The sequence below is a fragment of the Tachypleus tridentatus genome, chromosome 12, assembly GCF_004210375.1.
Source record: "Tachypleus tridentatus isolate NWPU-2018 chromosome 12, ASM421037v1, whole genome shotgun sequence".
In the NCBI taxonomy this organism is placed as follows: Eukaryota; Metazoa; Arthropoda; class Merostomata; order Xiphosura; family Limulidae; genus Tachypleus; species Tachypleus tridentatus.
In genome coordinates this window covers 29,967,382-29,978,461 of record NC_134836.1, presented here as the reverse complement: position 1 = coordinate 29,978,461, position 11,080 = coordinate 29,967,382, and the positions used below count along the sequence as shown (strand labels likewise).

Sequence of the window (11,080 nt, the reverse complement as noted above, 5' to 3'; positions counted from 1 at the left end):
CATTTTGATGAAATGAAGTGTCAAGACAAACGACTTGGAACAAGCATCAAAACAATTTGTTGAAATGTTAAACGTTTTAATTGAGCAGTTTTCAACAAGATTTATTCAGCTCAGAAAGTTAGAAGGAACAATACATTTTATAACATCTCCTGGTAAAGCTGTTTTTACAAATTTGAAGTTAAATTTGTTTGAATGGTTAAATTTAAACGATTTTGAAATGCAGTTAGCAGAGTTCCAATTCAGCTACTTGGAAGCAAAAGTTTACTGATTTTGGTTAGAAACACTCGAACGAGACTGCTTGTATGGATCTGTGAATAACAATTCTGACAATGAAATTCTGAGAGTGTGAAACTGCATCCTGGAAACTTTTAACACTCTTAAATTACTTGCCAAAGCTATAGTGAAAATTTTTTGGTCAAATTACTCCCGCAAAACTTTGTTCTTAACTTTGAGTCATCAAAACGGACAAGAGTAAAATATTGGTTGATGATGTTAGCGCTGCTTGTGTAGCATTAAAATGTTATAAAAGAGATTTCTTCAGGAATACAGCAGCAAAGAATAACATACCTAAATAACAGGTAAAAGGTGGTTTTTATTTTACAATATTTTATTATAGTTTATTTTTTATTTCTCCTGTATTGTTTAAATCAGCTATAATAGATAGTTTTGTAATTATAGATTCCATGTTCCTTTGATACCTGAGATTGTTTATGTATGTGGCACGCCACTTGAATATGATTACGAAAGTTTTTAATTTTTGACACTCAGGATTGAAAAGGTTCGCCATCACAGCACTAGCGCATGCTCAGTTCACACTTTATATAAGTAATTAGTTATTTCGGTTATTTCGAGAAACGTAAATCTATTCAAGTAATGCAAGATGTTGGCTTCACCAAAAGTCAACAGGATAAAAAACGAGTCGGTAATTTGAAAGATAACATTTCCTGTCGGACTTATTTGAACTTGTTCTTTTCAAGATATTTCTTAAATTTTATAGTATGAATGATATGCTTCAGTAAAACTGACCAATTTCCTAAGTGACATTTGTTCTTTTGACTGAGATATTCCATTTATTCCCCTAGTTTGTGTTTCCTATTGCACTGTATGGTTTCTGATAAATGTTTACTTCTCAGTTATTTTATTGTTTTTTCCAAAAGATATTCATGGTATTACTGAAATCACACACTCTCTCTTCAGGAAATGACACAAACTTCATTCATCTTAATAATACGTTGTCGAAACTTGTTTTTCGGATAAATGTTAAAGAGAAATAGAACATTCTTGACCTGGAAAACAAAATCCGAGTGACAAAGAGGACATGAAAGTGGTAACCCTCAATAAAACTTCTTGTTTTTTTCATTGAATAAGGATGATTCGAAAAGTCCTTTCCTAAGCAGACAGGATTACACAACGGCATCATTTTAACAACATTTTTCTCTGAGAGTTTCCTAGTTTTTCTGATCGATCGTGCATCCTTTTATTTTTTATTTTGTTTAAATAATCAGGAAAGCTATGTTCAATGAATATTTATAAACTTAAAACGTTAAAATCCGGGGTTCGAGATCTGCGCTGTATATACTGCAGGTAATCTGTGCTTAGTTTTGCGGTAATGAAAGTAAAAAGTTTTGCTTGGGATTGAGATGCGATATCATACATTCGGAATCAAATATTTTAGTCCATAAGGCAGATGTTTTTGTAAAATAGACAACGTTTCTCTAATAACACTGTTGGTCCCAATACACGATTAGCTGTTTAATTGATAGCAATGTCAGAAGTAAAACGCTGACATTGTCTCTGTCATATAACAATACCAACTGTCTAGTAAAACTTCTCCGGGTCGACAACAATGTAGTTGCCTGTTTAGTGCTGGAACCACAACACTGACAGATGATCTGACCTCAAGATATCTAGAATGGTCTTGTCGCTAATCATGTTGGTCATTAGACATTGTTAGCGTTCTTCATAATAGCTGCTAGTCGCAAAATATGATTATTGTCTTACATAGAAACGTTGTTGGTCACAAAACATGGTTAATGCTTTAGATACTAACTAGTTGTTAACAAACATGGTTATTTTTCTAGATACTAACATTGTTAGTCACCAGACATGATTGTTGCTGTAGATACTAAGAACATTGGTCGCAGGTCACGATTAGCGTTCTAGGTAATAACATTGTTATCCATCAAACATAGTTATTGTTGTAAATATTACATTCGTTGGTCATAACATATGGTTAGTATTCTAAATACAAGCGCTGGATATTAGATAAGTTCATTTCTGAGTATTTGTAAGTGATTTTTCATTGCACCTAAGTTTATTAACTATTCTGTAGTGAAATACGACTTTAAAACATAGCAAACGTTAAACGAGTTTATATTTAATATCTTAATCTAACTTAAATGTTACACTATTTAAGCACGTACACTTTTATTTAACAATAATGGGATATTATTTCTTCGTGAAATAATTTTTATGTAATAAAGTTCCGAAACTTGTTAACTTCATAACGATGTTTTCCAAATAAAATGTTACGAAGCTTTATTACGAAAATGAGCCCATTGTTTGGTGTTTAGGTAAAAACGAATATATAAATATCATTTAACATACAACTGTTTCCTTTTGTAGTCTCATTTTAGTATCTTGTATTTGTAATAAGAATGTAGATAACCTTCTAATTCTCCCAACGTTCCTCACTTGTAATCACATTAAAGACCTTTTAATTCATTCCACATTCTTCACATGTAATATCTATGCTTTTTTCATTCTAGTGACTTATATTCTTGATTGTGTATTGCTCAAATCTCAAATTTCGCGCAAAGCTACTCGAGGGCTATCTGCGCTAGCCGTCCCTAATGTAGCAGTGTAAGACAGGGAAAACAGCTAGTCATCACCACCCACCGCCAACTCATGGGCTATTCTTTAACCAACAAATAGTAGGATTGACCATCACATTGAAAGGGCGAGCATATTTGGTGCGACCGGGATTCGAACCCGCGACCCTCGGATTACGAATCGAACGCCTTAACACGCTTGGCCATGCTGGGCCCTTTTACAACGCATTCACAGTTCTAAGTGCGGAACACAATTTAGCTCTCGAATTCACATTCCAATACGTTGACGAATAACTTATACTGGCCCCTTTACTGTATATGAACATGTAAGAGGAAATACCTCCACACAACATAGAACTACTTTTAAATAATACTGGCAATTTATTTCTTTGGCAAACCTGAGTTACGCAATCCTACTTGGCATATTTTTTTCCGGCACCCATCACCCATAAGAACAATAACCCTCATCTCTTAATGTATTAATCCACCCTCCCCTTAAAACTTACCTTTTCTTCCTGGTTACAATAATCATCCATCCTTTATTATAACTACTTTTTTTCTTCAATGCATCAGCCCATTTCGTTAATTATAGCCTTTGCGATTTATAAAGCAAAAGCACACGCATTCTATTTTCAAAATGATTATCAGGTTTGTTGCGCGTGCGGGAATATCCCACAGCAACTAGTGAAAAGATGGTTATACGGTTTGCTGCAACATGTAGTCGATACTCTTGTTTACGTTCCTGACCGCTTGGAGGCGCAACTGGTTAGAGAAGGTGATAACCACACCAGATTTAACTCAGTTCGTAAGAAGAACATCGATGAATAACGTCGACTCTCCACGAATTCAGGTGAAAAAGGGGGTAAGATTTTGTACCATCAATCGTTCTGAGACAAGGTGTAGAACTAGGTATACGGAAAACCTGATTTCAGGTAGGTTTAAAAACCTGATGCTTATTTATCTCTAGCAAAAAGTAAAGAGAAAAGTTATAAAAATATACTTTAAGTTTCTATTTCTCAGTAGTAACACAATATATATATATATATATAAAGAGTTATAATAAACGAAAGGCTATTGAATCAAATAATAGGTATTTATGAGAGCCAATACACTGATTAATAATCTCTAACCATTTCCTTAAACAAGCATTCAAAGCTTTCTATTTTCTGTTGTTTTTCATAACTGATAGAGATGTTCAAACGTGTAACATATTTTAAAATCCTAATTTCACTTCATGGTCAAAGCGTGTAGAAGGTTTTAGACACTCAATACTGTCATTAGGTAACAAAAACAGTATGCTGAGTCCTAGTTTTCAAAAATGTTAAATAACTTTCATATTTAAAGCAACAAAGTGCATTTTTCTTGCTTAAACCAAAGTAATAAGAAAAATGAAACGAAAACAATTCTATGTACCATACATGCTCACGAATTTAGGATACCATGAATTTAGCCGAATAATATAATCACTCATTGTTTTTATTGTTATTTTATTATGACCACTCTTGTCAGTTTCTATATATTTAAAGATCATGTCGGTTGGTAGCATCTAACAGAGTGAACGTTTTGTCCATATATGGTGGTGCTAATTCACATGATGTTTCTGTTGTTAGGATACGACAGATTAAAGTGTTGCACTAGGTTTGAAAGTGGTATCTTTGTGACGAGCGAGTTGCTAAGTTATTTCGACAGGAGTTAAAGTGAAACATGAAATGATGATGGGACTGTTAAGATAATAGAGATTAAATTGCTTCATCCAGTGTGAAAATGGTGAAATGAACGACAAATTACCCTAAATAATTGTTTCCTTTCATTTCTAAATATATTTTATGTGTTCTTTTTTACAGTGACCATATAGCTCTATAAATTTACACATTTATAGATTTTGTATAAATCAGAGATCGCATATAACTTTACAAACTACGTGTCGTTTCAGTCGTCGTATAAAGTTCTACAAACTATTGCATTTATGCAAATAATTTACATGTTTATTGTTTAGGTAATCGTGTATAGAGATAAAAATGTAAGGATAGTATCCCACCTGTAATTAACTCATAAAATTCACAACCAAATTGACTAGAACCTTTTATCTTCTTTTATCATGATGGCATTACCAATAGGCATTACTATGCTTGATTTAATAACTATTTATCTGTTATTATAAAACTAGAGAGCACAAATCCTACTTTCTCCGAAAATTATGTGTAGAATACAGATACTGGTGGGAGTTTCAGTTTCCTTCTTACTGCGTTTTCAGCCTGCACATCTGTAATCAGTTTCATCAACCAGTAGGAACAATATGATAATCGTATTACGACAGTATTTTGTTAGGTTTAAGGGTTAAGTAACTAAACCACACTGTGCTCGCTATTGACCTCATGAATCTATTTAAATATGGAAAAAACGTTTGATCATACAGTTTCTTTTAAAGATGTATAGTTACAATATAAAGGCGGTGCTTGTTTCGAATATATCTGTGCTAGTGGTCCCTGTTTTTTAACTGAGAGACCAGAAGGAAAGCAGCTAGTCAAAATTGTTCACCATCAACTCTTAAGCTACGCTGACTTGATATTGAGATTGACCGTCACTTTATAACGCCACCACGGTTGAAAAGGTAAGCATGTTTGGCTACTGTATTCAAACCTGTGGTCCGTATATTATGAGTCGAATGGTTTAAATAACAAACCTCTTCTATCTGTCCTATGTGTCTACAACTTTGAACTGATATAATAGAGAATAGGCACGTCGTTAGTGGCATCCATCGCCAACTCTTGGGCTACTTAAATTGAATAATTGAACTTTACAGTAACTTTTATAAAGTATCGATGGCTCCAAAGCAGGAAGCAAGATTTTGAAGCAATGAGAAGTAAACCATAGACCCTTAGGTTCACACTTTGACACATTAACCAAATATATAGAGAGGGACAGAAAGTCATGTTAAAGTAATACAATTCTTTATTAATGTTTTTATTTTTAAAAGATAGCCCCGGTATGGCCAGGAGGTTAAGGTACTCGACCTGTAATCTAAGGGTTGTGGGTTTGAATCCCCGTCGCACCAAACATGCTCGTCCTTTTAGCCGTGGGGACGTTATAATGTGACGGTCAATCCAACTATTCGTTGGTAAAAGAGCAGTCCAAGAGTTGGCGGTGGGTGGTGATGACTAGCTGTCTTACACTGTTAGATTAGGGACAACTAGCGCAGATAGCCTTCGAGTAGCTCAGCGCGAAATTCAAAACAAACAAACAAAAATTTGTTGAAACGACAGATACACGAAATCAAAAAATTAATACATGCAGTTCTAAAAAATAATGTTGTTAAAGAAGTGAAATATGTAACTACTTTGAAACGAGTGAAACTCAGTTTTTATGAAACGGCTGTCAAAATAGGTGCAATGTTTAATTTCAAGGTTATCGATTAGTAACAAATGAGGAAACTTCTTCTGAAGAGAAAATTATCAAATAATGTTAACATTGTATGTGTGTTAAAACGTCTCGATCAACAGTTGTACAGCATTTTAAAGATTGGTTAGTAATGTACGTTATAATAATTAATATTGCCTTTAGACTAGCAACAATTAAAAGCATGCTATTCTATACAGTCCCAGTAATAACTTCCATTACAGAAAACTGAATACTAGTATTTCAACCTTATCCTATTTATTATGTGCCATTTCCGACGAGACCTTTCGTTCAAGAAGCGGATATGGCATAGTGGTCTACGTGTAGGACTGCAAACTGAAGGTTTAAGGTTCATTACATGATTAAAGTTTTATGTATAAAGTCTTGTTTAAACTAGAATTATCACATGAAACTGATATGATGAATTGTGTCTATTCTAATATATGTTTATTAGGAACGCGTTTTTCGTACAGGTACTTCTAACTTTAAAAATAAGTGCAATTTCTTGTTCACTCTGATTCAGATTTACACACATTCTGACCTCGTAATTCTTATTAAAATAGCAGGAAATATCCGAGCTTAAGAAAAAAAAAAAAAACAATTGTTTGTTTTGAATTTCGCGCAAAACTACTCGAGGGCTATCTGGGCTAGCCGTCCCTAATTTAGCAGTGTAAGACTACAAGGAAGGCAACTAGTCATCACCACCCACCGCCAACTCTTGGACTACTCTTTTACCAACGAATAGTTGGATTGACCGTCACATTATAACGCCCTCACGGCTAAAAGGGCATGTTTGGCGCGACGGGTTACACAACACTGAGGTGAAGGATTATCAGATAGGAAAGATAAGTTTGAGAAAAACAATCTGATATAAACAACGTAATCTCTTTGTTTTATTTGTCCTTTACAAATATCTGCTTACCATATTATACGTCTTAATGCAATGCATGAAAATATATTTCTGTAAAATAATGCGAAGTAAGCCATTAGTGAAATAGGACGCGAGCTTGTCACTCCATGTAAGCTAAGGTGAGTGAATTAGATATTATACGATAGCGTATACTAATCCGTTGTTGTTAACCAACGTACGTTAATCCATTATTGCAAATTAATATAAGCCGATCCGCTGTTTTACTATAATGCTCACAAATACAATGCTGCAAAATAGTGCACTCTCGTCCATTATTGTACAGTAGTGCATGGTAGACCAATGTTATAAAATAATGGACGTTAATCTGTTGCTTTAAATTAGTTCACGTTAATCCATGACTGTGACACAGTCCGTAATTTATTGATTAGAACTTACAATTATGTTCTTGAATTGAACTGAAGTGTCTTGAATTACAATTAAGAAAACCTTGTTTGAAAGTAATTCAAGACAAAGCTATACAATGGGCTATTTCTGCTCTGCCTACCACGTGTATCGAAACTCAGTTTCTATCGTTCTAAGTCCGCAAAGATACTGTTGTGGTACTGTTTGTTTGGTTGTTTCTTTTTGAATTTCGCACAAAGCTACTCGAGGGCTATCTGTGCTAGCCGTCCCTAATTTAGCTGTGTAAGACTAGAGGGAAGGCAGCTAGTCATCACCACCCACCGCCAACTCTTTTACCAACGAATAGTGGGATTGACCGTCACATTATAACGCCCCAACGGCTGAAAGGGCGAGCATGTTTGGCGCGACGGGGATGCGAACCCGCGACCCTCACATTATGAGTCGAGTGCCTTAACCAACCTGGCCATGCCGGTCGGATTTTATGGCTGATAATTGAAATTTTAAACGTTGTAAAAATTGAATTGAATAATGCTTTATGCAAAAACTATAAAAAGAAACACACAACTGTAATTAGTTTTCTAGTTAGCAGTTCAAGTATCTTTAGAGCAGAATTCCCCCGAACTAGCTGGTTTGTATAGAAACTACGTTTGGGAAATAGAAGTATATATACCATCAATATTATCGTTGGTCTAACACTTTAAAAATCTTCGTATCAGTTAAACTGAATTGTGATGGTTTTTATTGTTTTCACATTTTTACATGTTCTACTATAATTCCTGAATCCAAAAAAGGTATATTTTTTACTCCGTCAGATACAGATTTGTCACAAAATGTCATGTGTACTTATGCATAAGTGAATCGTTTTTACTCAAATTGGGTCACATTTTGTAAAGCTTAAATTTTGACGTGAGAGTCTTATCGATAGTTCTAAAACACAAATGTAACAAACAAAATAATAAAAACTGTTCATTGTGGCAAACGAAATAATAATTTGATAAAAGTAAGAATTTTTATTTCTGTTTTGAAAAACTTACCAAATAGAAAAAAAAATCCATATTATTTTTCGAAATCTGCGTAGCTGGATTATGGATTACCCGTTATTAAAACCAAAACACCTTTAATGAAGCTTAAATTCGCAGGCCTGTGTGATTCATTATCATTAATACGGTTGTAGTTGTAGTAGGAATTAGCTGGATGTGCAATACAAATTACAATCTCAAACACACTGGAAACAGAATGTAAATGAAATTTTATAAACTATTCAAGCATACTGTTGAGTAGTAAAACCAACTGCAGTAACAACTCACCAGAGCCCTTAAGAAAGTTGGTAGAGCAAAAAAAAAAAATTACACAGAAAAAATTGTGAAGCTGACTATCTGACTAAGAGATAAACGTTATTAGAAAGACTTAGTTCCCTCCTGCCTTCACCTACGTAAATCTAAAAGCACATGACTGAATCACGCTACATTGGCAAAAACGATTTTTCTTAGTTTTACTTACAACCTTGGTAATAACAATAACTATTTTGCAACACTACTAGCGAGCTAACAATGCACTAGTAGCCATATTCTATGATTACGAGCACGCTTCGTGAGTTGGCAAGTAACAACCCACTCTCATATGAAGTGCGGGAGCACGGTTGTTTATATATCACGCTATGTAATCAGCCTACAACTATATCAGTTAGATAAAAACAAGTGGACTACTGGACTCTCTAGCTATAGTTTCTAACTGATCTAACCTATAAAAAAGAGGTTTTCAGTTTTATAAATTTGACTCGAGCATTTTGTGTTGTAAAAACCAAGTATATCATAGTAGTTAGGGTCTTAGACGTGAATCTTTAACTCTGACACGATTTTGGTCGAGTTCTTTGGATTAAAAACAAGAAGAATAAGATGTTTCACTTACCTTTTGTTGTTTTCAAGCTAAGTTCGACCTAGTGACATCTAAGGTTGTATCTAACACTATACGACTTAAACTACGTTTTTCAAGGAAACAAAACGAAAGAAAAGGAGAAAATATTATGCTCATAACCTTGAAAAGTCCTTATGCAAGTGAAGAGAGCATTAATGAAAGAAAAGATACAAGGTTGGAATGTGCAAGACAAGACTTAGCCTTTAACAATAGCAAAGATATCAGCAAAAGCCGTAAAATATTAAGATATATCTCTAAGAAAAGGTACAAGAAGGATAGGCCCACAGCCTAGGGTCTCTCAAGAGCTAGCATCAAAGAAAGCTGGGAGAAGGATAGGCCCACAGCCTAGGGACTCTCAAGAGCTAGCATCAATGAAAGCTGGGAGAAGGATAGGCTCACAGCCTAGGGACTCTCAAGAGCTAGCATCAAAGAAAGCTGGGAGAAGGATAGGCCCACAGCCTAGGGACTCTCAAGAGCTAGCATCAAAGAAAGCTGGGAGAAGAATAGGCCTAGAGCCAAGTCGCTCTCGGGACTTAGTACTAAAAAAACTATGTGGTAAATGTAAGCAATGTTGTATAAAAACTAAGAAGTGGGAGTGGGAGCACCAAAACGTAAGAAAACAAGATAGGAATGGGCGAGAAAACATTACAACGCATAAAGTTTTTGACACAGTTTAATCATCGTGTCTCCTGTTCGTATATTTTGTTTTACTTTGAAATTTAATCCAGTTATATATTTGAATTAAGTTTTATCAATAGATAATCTTTTCAAAATAATAAGTAATAAACTTCCACTCCAAGAATAAACTATTTATATTATAGCAAACAGTACTTATGCCATAAGTAACAGAGATAAATTATACCCACTGACGTTGGAAGAAGAAACCTTGTAAAATTATTGAAATATTTCAGAACTTTTATATTGAGCCGGGCATGACATAACGGTTAGCGTTACTATTACTGAACTGTTAATTTGAGGGTTCACCTTTTGTGGCCTATTGCTGTGAAAATGCGATACTCCATTGGAGATCGAGGGTGCGTTATTAAAATAATAATCAGATTTCAATAACGGTCAGATAACATTAACTCAAATTTGGCGGTGGGTGCTGTTGACCATCTGCCTTCTTTGCAGTCTATCAGTTCAAAATTAGTTCATGGTATTCCAAAACACAGGAGGTCAACATAAATATTTAGTATCAGGAAAGAAATTCAAACCCAAGTTAACTTTCTTACAAGCGTGTTAAGGCGTTCGACTCGTAATCCGAGGATCGCGAGTTCGAATCCCGGTCGCACCAAACATGCTCGCCCTTTCAGCCGTGGAGGCGTTATAATGTGACGGTCAATCCCACTATTCGTCGGTAAAAGAGTAGCCCAAGAGTTGGCGGTGGGTGGTGATGACTAGCTGCATTCACTCTAGTCTTACACTGCTAAATTAGGGACGGCTAGCGCAGATAGCCCTCGAGTAGCCATGCGCAAAATTCAAAAAAAGAAAAGAAAGAAAGAAAGACTTTTTTCCGCAAGGGGAAAATGCAAACGTTGAAATTCGTGGCGTCTTTTCCAGTTTAATGACCACAGAGCTAAAGAGAATGCTTAATGGTTATTTCCGAAAGCATTATGAAGTTTAAAATTAGGGGCAGTTATGTGTAGACAACTCATGTGTCGCTTTT

General features: G+C 34.9%; 1 protein-coding gene across 1 annotated transcript in view; it reads left to right on the top strand.

Annotated features, from left to right (window-relative positions):
- The first annotated feature begins 3,641 nt into the window (after positions 1-3,641).
- The window catches only part of LOC143235451 (SCY1-like protein 2), a 205,079-nt gene continuing 197,640 nt past the window's right edge, over positions 3,642-11,080 (top strand). Inside the window, exon 1 of the mRNA XM_076473644.1 lies at positions 3,642-3,763. The gene's annotated coding sequence lies outside the window, so the exon portion shown is untranslated. The remainder of the gene's footprint in view (positions 3,764-11,080) is intronic.